Source organism: Salvelinus sp. IW2-2015, linkage group LG15 (assembly GCF_002910315.2).
Source record: "Salvelinus sp. IW2-2015 linkage group LG15, ASM291031v2, whole genome shotgun sequence".
In the NCBI taxonomy this organism is placed as follows: Eukaryota; Metazoa; Chordata; class Actinopteri; order Salmoniformes; family Salmonidae; genus Salvelinus; species Salvelinus sp. IW2-2015.
Genome location: NC_036855.1, coordinates 32,236,316 through 32,247,953, shown reverse-complemented (window position 1 = coordinate 32,247,953; position 11,638 = coordinate 32,236,316).

Here is an 11,638-nt window from a genome sequence, read left to right as displayed (position 1 = left end):
GGGATGTAACTACAATGCTGTTGATCCATCATCAGTTTTCTCCTATCACAGCCATTAAACTCTAACTGTTTTAAGGTCACTATTGGCCTCATGGTGAAATCCCTGAGRGGTTTCCTTCCTCTCCGGCAACTGAGTTAGGAAAGACGCCTGTATCTTTMTAGTGACTGGGTGTATTGATACACCATCCAAAGTGTAATTAATAACTTCACCATGCTCAAAGGGAAATTCAGTGTCCTCTTTTTTAATTTCTACTCATCTACCAATAGGTGCCCTTCTTTCCAGGGCATTGGAAAACCTCCCTGCTTTATGGTTGACTCTGTTTGAAATTCACTGCTGGACTGATGGACCTTACAGATAATTGTGTGGGATACAGCAATGAGGCAGCCATTCAAAAATCATGTTAAACACTGTTATTAGACACAGAGTAAGTCCATGCAACATATTATGTGACTTGTTAAGCAAATTTTACTCCTGAATTTATTTAGGCTTGCCATAACAAAGGGGTTGAATATTTATTGACTCAGCTGTTAATGTTATATTAATTTGTAATAATTTATAAAAATAGGCCAGTGATACAAAATCTCAAATTAATCGATTTTTWTTTCAGGCTGTAACACAACAAAATGTAGAAAAAGTCAACGAGTGTCAATACTTTCTGAAGACACTGTAAAGGTGCACTACGCAGAAATCCCTCCYGCATTTCCTGGTTGCAAAAATTCTAATAGTTTGCCTATTTTSAGTTTATGTGACAAAACAAGCACTCATGAGTGTAGAAAACCATTGAACCATCTAAACCACTGTGAAATATATTTTCCATAACAACAAATATTGTATTTTCAGCTGTTTGAAACTGGTGTACAAAATCAAAAGTAAAAGACACAAAAACTAAACAAAAGAACAGGAAGCATAGAACTTGGGCACATAGAACTAATCMACTGCTTCTTAGACTTGCTTTCAATGAGAATGACAGAGCTATAAATCATATTTCTAAGTGAATTTGGKCAYGTCACCCCAAAAGTTACATATTGCAGCTTTAAATATCAAAAGTAAAAGTATAAATKKTTTTTCYTTCCTTATATTAAGCAAACCAGATGGAACCATTTCCTTTTTTTWATGGATAGCCAGGGGCACACTCCAACGCTCAGACATAATTTACAAACGAAGCATGTGTGTTTAGTGAGTCCGCCAGATCAGAGGCAGTAGGGATGACAAGGGATGTTCTCTTGATAAGTGTGTGAATTGGACAAWWTTTCTMCCCTGCTAAGCATTCAAAATGTAACAAGTACTTTCAGGTGTCATGGAAATATATGGAGTAAAAAGTATATTATTTTCTTTAGGAATGCAGTGAAGTAAAATTAAAAGATGTCCAAAGTATAAATAGTAAAGTACAGATACCTCAAATTAACTCCTTAAGTAGTACTTTAAAGGATTTTACTTAAGTACTTRACATCACGGGTTGGTTGAATAACCTAGCATGTTGGATAAATTATGTTCTGTTTTTAATGGGTCACTCATAGTTTGAGTGAATGTCTGTGAAAACAAAAAGAATTGGCTAACACAAGGATGTCCGGTCGGCCAGCAACAAAATACTCAATGTGATGGGTTTCTGCCATATAGTTTGAACAATGAGTATTTGTTGACAGATATAACATTAGTATTAAAATGTTCTGTTGTTTAACCTTTAGATATTTGTGTTTGCTTCATAATTTACTCTAGATTTGTTTCTCAGGAAAAACTTTCCCATTGTTCCTCAAAAATACAGTGTACGATATACCATTTTGTAGRTCTGAGTCTCTACTTTTATCCAATGCAAAAAAKYCTATTTCAAATTTCAAAGACCGAATACAGGTGGTGAGTCACATTGTCAGTTGATTATGCACTTCTTGTTTCTTCTGTTTAAGTTAAGTAAACAAGAAATCTCAATTAATTACCAAAACACACATACATTTAATGTTAGAATTACTCGTCCGGTTTATCACTTATGGGTAGGGTCCCATTTTAGGGGCGGAGTCTAAGAAGATCCAATCACACAACGTCTGTCGTAGGCAGACAGAAGCAACGGCCAATAGTGCACCACTCTACTTCCGATATAATGGGCCATAGTTCGCTCCTATTGTCACTTTTTCGTCTTCCTTACGGATTCAATACTCTCCTCAGCTATCAACTTGGACCTCTGCTCTCCTGCTTACCTGTTCATAGGTGAACCATTACGGACTCCCCCGCCAACAGTAGGACAGCAGATTGAGCTCACACGACAGCTACATCTCAGTCTCTGGCTCAGCTAACGCTATATGGCTAGCTCTCGCCCTACCAGCCCACTTAGCAATCTGCTTCGTGCTGCTTATTCCCACTAAGGTGGAAMAATGGAAATAGACTTTTGAGATTTTGTTAGCCACACACTAAGCTAACCTAGCTAGCTAATGAAGAGTGCACATTCTCCGGTTACTGCGTGCCATTTACGACAGGCTTGTACCCAACTCATTGGAGTCATGCTACCGTTACCTTTTGCCAATGTGACCCAAGCCAGACACCTGGCAGTGTGCTTCCTATAGCTAGACAGGATTATCTAGCTACACAGCTAAGCATCGAACAGCACACACATAGCCCGGGTAGCTTTGGCTACTTTTACCCTTGCACAGGGCGAGTCTCCTGCTGGGACTCGGTTAGCCCACGGCACACTACTAGTCGAAGCTAACCAGCTAGCTCACCTAAGACTTATGTCACTCGTTTTTTCTTCAGCTAGCAGTGTACTAGCAATWGCTAGGCAATTGGCCCAGGGGGCAAATGCAGCTAACTCCAGGAGCTACCGTCGTTCAGTAATGCTAGGACCCGCTAGCTAGCTCTTTCTGCTAACTCTTCTACCTACACACTCTTCTACCTACACATTACTTCTACCCTCATTTAGCTTACCAGCACCCTTGCTGACTAGGCTGACTGGTTGTGTCTCTCGTTACTAACGGTCATGAGAGACTTTTCAGCCTGTAAAGGGCAACAGTGCTCTTTGGATAACGAAGTGCTAACTACAGCTAGCTAGGAATTTAGCCCACTAGGCTACTACTAGCTAGCTGAGCTGTATGGACCCCACAGTCAAGGTTTGAGTAGCTCACATATAACCCGGCTGATAGAACCTTCTCTCCTGGAGTTATGGCTACTGTTTTTCACCATACTGGGCGAACTTAACCAAACACTKAAATTCCTGGAATTACTAGCTAGCTACGGCTTTAACTGACCGCATACACCGCACATCACTACGGTAAAATGAGGCTCTCCAGATCGAAGAGCAACACTGCTCTCACCTGCTAACATGGTACCAGCCTGAGCCAGAATAATAACACCTGGCTGAACACTGGCCAACTGATACCAAGTTCGAGAACCTCACGACTTAGCATCGTCTATCAAACACCTAACCTTTGTAACATGCCTAGGCAGCTCTTGACTACTCCGAGTCCTATGGTGTGACCAAGAACCGGTCTGGGCTAGCTCTACTAGCCAGACTAGCCTACCAGCRCTACCGGTGAACGCCAACTAGCTAGTTAACTGCCTTGATATTACTAGCCTACATAGTTCGTCTAGCACCCAGTTGCTTTGTACTTTCCATTTGAGCTTGTCCCCATTCTATCGTCTGGTCCACGAGATGGCATAAGACAGGCTAGCTGACGCTTTATATAACTGGTCGCAAGCYCACCTTAGCTAAAGCTCTCCCCTCGATACCGCTAAAACTTTAGCGATAGCCACCACTAGGCACTATACTTAGTGTTGTACCAATATGGCATGGCGGCTATAGGACCATCTGAACACATCTGATATGCGCTTACAAGGGTTYGAATGGCGCCGGAGGGGATGGCTGACGTTTTACGTGCTCCTAACCAACTGTGCCATTTTMACAGTTTTCTCGTATTGTTTGTAACTTATTTTTTAACTTAWTTTGTACATAATGTTGCTGCTACCGTCTCTTATGATCGAAAATAACTTCTGGACATCAGAACAGCAATTACCCACCTCGAACTGGAAGAATCATTTTTCTTTAACGAATCCAACGCAAAGGATATACTGCTTTCTCGGGAACGGGCCCAAATACCCGTCATTTGCTTGAAGAAAAGAGGGAGAAAAAGGGGACGGAGGTCAGGCTGCCTTCTGAGAATTCGTAGGRGAGTGAGTAAACTCCCACTGCCATCCCTTCTATTGGCCAACGTGCAATCATTGGAAAATAAAATGGATGACCTACGATATAGATTATAGCCTACTACCAACTGGACACTAAAAACTGTAATATCTTATGTTTCACCGAGTCGTGGCTGAACGACGACATGGATAATATAGAGCTGGCGGGATTTTCCAAGCACCGGCAGGACAGAGAAGCTACGTTTGGTAACATCTGGTGTGCAATGTCTAATATTAAATAAGTCTTMAGGTATTGCTCGCCTGAGGTAGAGCACTTTATGATAAGCTGTTGACCACACTATCTACTAAGAGAGTTCTCATCTATATTATTCGTAGCCGTCTATTTACCACCAAGAAAACGATGCTGGCACTAAGACCATACTCAATCAGCTGTATWAGGCCATAAGCAAACAAGAAAATGCTTATCCAGAAGCAGCGCTCCTAGTGGCCAGGGACTTTAATGCAGGACAACTTAAATCTGTTTTACCTCATTTCTACCAGCATGTCACATGTGCAACCAGAGGAAAAAAAACTCTAGACTTCACACACAGATATGCATATAAAGCTCTCCCCCGCCCTCCATTTGGAATATCTGACCACAATTCTATCCTCCTGATTCATGCTTACAAGCAAAATCTYAAGCAGGAATTAACAGTGACTTGCTCAAAACGGAYGTGGTCAGATGATGTGCTACGCTACAGGACTGTTTTGCTAGCACAGACTGGAATATGTTCAAGGGATTCATCAAACGGCATTGAGGAATATACCACCTCAGCCATCGGCTTCATCAATAAGTGTATTGACGACATCGTCCCCACAGTGACCGTACATACATATCCCAACCAGAAGCCATGGATTACAGGCAACATCCGCATTGAGCTAAAGGCTAGAGCTGCTGCTTTCAAGGAGCGGGACACTAATCCGGACGCACTACACACTGRCCTTTCCCACCTGGARAAAAGGAACACCTATTTGAGAATGCTGTWCATTGACTACAGCTCAGCGTTCAACACCATAGTGCCCACAAAGCTCATCACTAAGCTAAGGACCCTGCGACTAAACCCCTCCATCTGCAACTGGATCCTGGACTTCCTGACGGGCCACCCCCTGGTGGTAAGGGTATGCAACAACACTTCTGATACGCTGATTATCAACACTGGGGCCCCTCAGGGGTGTGTGCTTTGTCCRCTCCTGTACTCACAGTTCACCCACAACTTCATGGCCAAACACGACTCCAACACRATCATTAAGTTTGCTGACGACACAACAGTGGTAGTCCTGATCACCGACAACGATGAGACAGRATATAGGGAGGAGGTCAGAGACCTGGCAGTGTGGTGCCAGGACAACAACCTCTCCCTCAATGTGAGCAAGACAAAGGAGCTGATCGTGGACTATAGGAAAAGGCAGGCCAAACAGGCCCCCATTRGACTTGGGTATGTCATTTTAGGTGAAAATTGAAAAAAAGTGGCTAATCCTTATTAACATTGACAGGGCTGTAGTGGAGCGGGTCGAGAGTTTCAAGTTCCTTGGTGTCCACATCACCAATGAACTATCATGGTTCAAACACACCAAGACAATCGTGAAGAGGGCACAACAACACCTTTCCCCCTCAGGAGAATGAAAACATTTTGCGTGTGTCCCCAGATCCTCAAAAAGTGCCTACGGCGTAGTACATCACTGGAGCCAAGCTTCCTGCCATCCAGGACCTATAGACTTGGCGGTGTCAGAGGAAAGCCCCAACAATTGTCAAAGACTCCAGTTATCCAAGTCAGACTGTTTTCTCCGCTACCGCATGGCAAGCGCCAAGTCTAGGACCAAAAGGCTCCTTAACAGCTTCTACCCCCAAGCAATAAGACTGCTGAACAATTCATCAAATGGCCACCAGATTATTTACATTGACCCCCCCCCCCCTCCATTTAAAAAAATATCTATGCATAGTCACTTRACCCCTACCTACATGTACAAATTACCTTGATTAACCTGTACCCCCGCACATTGACTCGGTACCGGTACCCCATGTATACGTGGGGCAAAAAAGTATTTAGTCAGCCACCAATTGTGCAAGTTCTCCCACATAAAAAGATGAGAGAGGCCTGTAATTTTCATCATAGGTACACTTCAACTATGACAGACAAAATGAGAAAAACAAATCCAGAAAATCACATTGTAGGATTTTTAATGATTTATTAGCAAATTATGGTGGAAAATAAGTATTTGGTCAATAACAAAAGTTTATCTCAATACTTTGTTATATACCCTTTGTTGGCAATGACAGAGGTCAAACGTTTTCTGTAAGTCTTCACAAGGTTTTCACACACTGTTGCTGGTTATTTGGCCCATTCCTCCATGCAGTCTCCTCTAGAGCAGTGATGTTTTGGGGCTGTTGCTGGGCAACACGGACTTTCAACTCCCTCCAAAGATTTTCTATGGGGTTGAGATCTGGAGACTGGCTAGGCCACTCCAGGACCTTGAAATGCTTCTACGAAGCCACTCCTTCGTTGCCTGGCGGTGTGTTTGGGATCATGTGCATGCTGAAAGACCCACCGCCACGTTTCATCTTCAATGCCCTTGCTGATGGAAGGAGGTTTTCACTCAAAATCTCACGATACATGCCCCATTCATTCTTTCCTTTACACGGATCAGTCTCCTGGTCCCTTTGCAGAAAAACAGCCCAAAGCATGATGTTCCACCCCCAGCTTCACAGTAGTATGTGGTTCTTTGGATGCAACTCAGCATTCTTTGTCCTCCACCGACGAGTTGATTTTTACCAAAAGTTATATTGTGTTTTCATCTGACCATATGACATTCTCCCAATCTTCTTCTGGATCACCAAATGCTCTCTAGCAAACTTCAGACGGGCCTGGACATGTACTGGCTTAAGCAGGGGGACACGTCTGGCACAGCAGGATTTGAGTCCCTGGCGCGTAGTGTGTTACTGATGGTGCTTTGTTACTTTGGTCCCAGCTCTCTGCAGGTCATTCACTAGGTCCCCCGTGTGGTTCTGGTTTTTGCTCACCGTTCTTGTGATCATTTTGACCCCACGGGGTGAGATCTTGCGTGGAGCCCCAGATCGAGGGAGATTATCAGTGGTCTTGTATGTCTTCCATTTCCTAATGATTGCTCCCACAGTTGATTTCTTCAAACCAAGCTGCTTACCTATTACAGATTCAGTCTTCCCAGCCTGGTGCAGGTCTACAATTTTGTTTCTGGTGTCCTTTAGACGCTCTTTGGTCTTGGCCATAGTGAAGTTTGTGGAGTGGTGACTGTTTGAGGTTGTGGACAGATGTCTTTTATACTGATAACAGTTCAAACAGGTGCCATTAATACAGGTAACGAGTGGAGGACCAGAGGAGCCTCTTAAAGAAGAAGTTACAGGTCTGTGAGAGCCAAGAATCTTGCTTGTTTGTAGATGACCAAATACTATATTTCCACCATAAATTTGCAAATAAATTCCTTAAAAACCTACAATGTGATTTCTGGGAATTTTTTTTCTCATTTTGTCTGTCATAGTTGAAGTGTACCTATGATGAAATTTACAGCCTCTCTCATCTTTCTAAGTCAGAGAACTTGCACAATTGGTGGCTGACTAAATACTTTTTTGTGCCCACATGTATACTGTGTAGCCTCGTTGTTGTTATTATTATGTGACTTTTTATAAAAAAATTATAAAACTTAAGTATATTAATTGTTCAAAATGTACTTCATTTACTGCTTTCTTGAACTGCACTGTTGGTTAAGGGCAAGTAAGTAAGTATTTCACAGTAAGTGTCACGATCYCCATGGGAAGAAGTGGACCAAAGCGCAGCGTGGTACGTGTTCATTCTATTTATTTCTTTAATGAACACCYACAAACAACAAAACAAAATATGAGCGTGACGTTCTGCAGGGCAAAATAACAACCAATGCAAAATTAAGAACCCACAAATGAAAGAGGGGAAAAGGACTGCCTAAGTATGATTCCCAATCAGAGACAACGATAGACAGCTGCCTCTGATTGGAACCACACTCGGCCAAAAACAAAGAAATAGAAAACATAGAAATAAAGAAACTAGAATGCCCACCCTAGTKACACCCTGGCCTAACCAAAATAGAGAATAAAAACCTCTCTGTGGCCAGGGCGTGACAGTAAGGTCTGCAGAAGTTGTATTCGGTGCAGGTGACAAATAAAGTTTGATTTGATTTGATATGCCTTTGTTACAGATCTTCCGCTCTACTCCCCGGTATGTGCACTCTTGAKATAACTGATAAAAATGTCTCACTTCTCCACTAAGGGAAAACCTAGCTGTCATCAACTGGCTCATTTGGGTGCATGAGCAATAGCCTACAAGGAGGTTAAAGCCCCTCTCTAAGGGAAAAATTGCATTGAACATGCCTAGATTCCAAGGTTTATGGGCCCTGACGGTCTCTCTGTTACTAAGTATAGCAATTMTAAGCCAAAGGCAGACATGCTCCACCTACATCCTGGCAGCTACCGTTATGCAGGGATCAGCCGACCCAAGCAAACAGAGAGATCTTCCAACCCCGGCCGGGCATGTGGCGCTTTGAGCCTGACCTGTGAGAGGATGAATGTTAATGCTACAGATCTACCTCTGAAAGTTGTGCAGACTGTTCAGAGCGCTAGAGCCCCTGCCAGACGCTCACTATATGAGTGGCTTGTGTTTGGACCGCCTGCCATATAGGTTTTAACAATAATACAGTGGGGAAACAGCCCCRGATCTGCTGTTTTATGCAGGGTGATCGTCACTTACACCCAGTAGACAAACAACTAGTCCCYTCCTTGGATGTGTCTGTTATGCTTGAGGCCATTCCACAGCCGCTGTTGGAGCCAGCTTCAAAAGCATGGGAAGGTTGCTTTACAACCTAACCCTGTGTTTTGTGCACAAAACAAGTGGTGCTTATAATTTGCTTAATGTTAAGAGCTGCTGGCTTTTCACTCACTGCATTATTACATCATAGAGGAAGAGTGTCTCCACCACTTGTGTCCAGTGCACGCATTGGACAGGATGAGAGCCCTACTAGATCGATCAGAACTTTGTCTCTTGGGCTRCTCCCCACACAGGGATGACCTTTTCTCGCCCGCGTTTATCCCTATGGATAATGGAGGCTGTTAAAATGGAATATTATAGCAAGGGTTTAATACTTCCAGAACACTTGAGGGCTCACTCCACCAGCGATATGGCTACATCATGGGCATTGTTTAAGGCATCTTTGTTCAAGAGATTTATACTGCGGCATGCTGGGGTATCCCCCATACCTTCATGAGGCTCTACCGACTATGTCACTGCACCCTAGTAGCGCATATGGTGCTTAATGTCAGGGCTTTGAGGGTGTATCCTGTCTAAACTTGGCTTCAGAGATAATATCAGCACTACGGGAGTTGAAAGACCGAACAAGTCATTGAAATAGAACTTAAGGTTATCTAATGTAACCCCGGTTGTACGGTATTATGAGTGAGATCACTCATTGCATTGCCCTTCACGCTATGCGTAAGGAAGACAAACACTTACTTAGAAGTGGAGATAAGACTACGACCCTTTATATGGGAAATGGAGTGGTCCACTTTTGGCTGTTGCTCCTGTCTGTCTACGACCGACGTTGTGTGATTGGATCTTCCTAGACTCCTAATATCATATAACTGGGGTTAAGTTAGGTGACCTTAAAGGGATACGTTGGGATTTTGGCAACGAGGCCCTTTATCTACTCCCCCGGAGTCAGATGAACTCTTGGATACCACTTTTATGTGTCTGTGTCCAGTATGAAGGAAGTTAGAGGTCGTTTTGCAAGCCAGTGCTAACAAGCGTTAGCGCAATGACTGGAAGTCTATGGTTATCTGCTAACATGCTAGTAGATACCCATAGACTTCCAGTCATTGCACTAGTTAGCATTGGCATGCGAAACTACCTCTAACTTCCTTCATACTGAACACAGATACATAAAAATGGTGTCCACAAGTTCATCTCACTCTGGGGAAGTACTGTAGATAAAGGGCCTCATTGCCAAAATCCCAAAGTATCCCTTTAAGTTTCCAGCAATTACTGTTTATACGGCACACTTTTTATTTTATTTTAATCCCTTGGGGCCTCTTTTAAGCACACGCACACATGCACACACACATACGCACATGCACAWACGCACTCACACAAACACACACGCTCAATGAGAAGCAAAATTGGAGTTGTTAAGATCTGTTTAACATTCGTCAGCTTTTATAGTGGTCCTGCTTTATAAATATGGCTGTGTGTGCCCGCTCTCTCTGCCAATAAGCAAACTAATGAAGTGACAGATCAGTCCCATGGTCATAACAATATGTTTTACAGTGTGTGTGTTCACTGCATACAGCTCCTATGTATAGGCCTATGGAGGGATGTTGCTAAGCACAAGGAATGCATCCCAAATGGCACCATGTTCCCTACACAGTGTGCTACTTTTAACCAGGGCCCATAGGGCTATATAGGGAATAGGGTGCCATTTGGGACACAGTCAAGGTCTCCATCAGCCATTGGTGTGGCACCTGGCTGTGACTCGTAGTGATTTACAATGCGCTGAAGATCTGCCAAGAGCTCTCACATACAAAGCAATTAGACCCACATTGCTTGTTATTCTGACCCAGAATCCATTTASTTAGTTTAATTCATACAAGTTCAGAAAAAAAGTTGCCAACCCCCTCATTCATGAGTGACTAGTATAGTTTGTGTCAAATTACCTACACAATAGATTGTGTCAAAGTATCTTGTAATTTTTATGCTCCTCAGTGGAATACATGTCCAGTACTATGTAGGCCTAGTGTTTTACACATTCTTTGCCATGTTTCAGTACACCCATTTTAAATGGGGTTGAATATCAGCATGAACCTTTGTGGAATACATTCTCAGAATAGCCCTCTTTTGCTACATATATAACCTGTCCCATAATGTTAACCTCGTGCTGCGTGCCCATTATTATCTTGGTTACAATAAAAATAGAGGAATGTCTGCCTGAACCTTTGTAGGTACCCCACTCCCAGGGGGGTTGCTGTGGACAGAGGGATAATCCCAAGAGTGAGACTGGAAAAAAAGTCTGCTCATATTTCAGCCTGCTGAATGGAAGATTGAACTCTTATTTGTCCAAGCCTGCAGGGTGCATAATGAACTACATCATGTTTCTGTTAGGCCAGCAGTATCAGGTAATAGATCAGCTGTGTCAGCAAAACACTAGAGACTTTGGAGGAGAGAGTAGAAGGTAGAGTGAGAACAGAACTGCTGTGATCCTGATATATGTGCGTATGGATCGTGTGTCCCCTAGGAGCAGAGTACAAAACCTCTCTGTAACAGCAAGGGACAGGAGGAATATTTGACCTGACAGTTGAGGAATAACTTGCCGCCTTCAGGTAATCATGAGTTCCCTCCCACGAATGAATTGTATTGGTCCATTTGTATTGGTTCAGCAGAAGAATTAGGTAAACACTATCTTGAAGTGTGTTTATGAAATGGATACT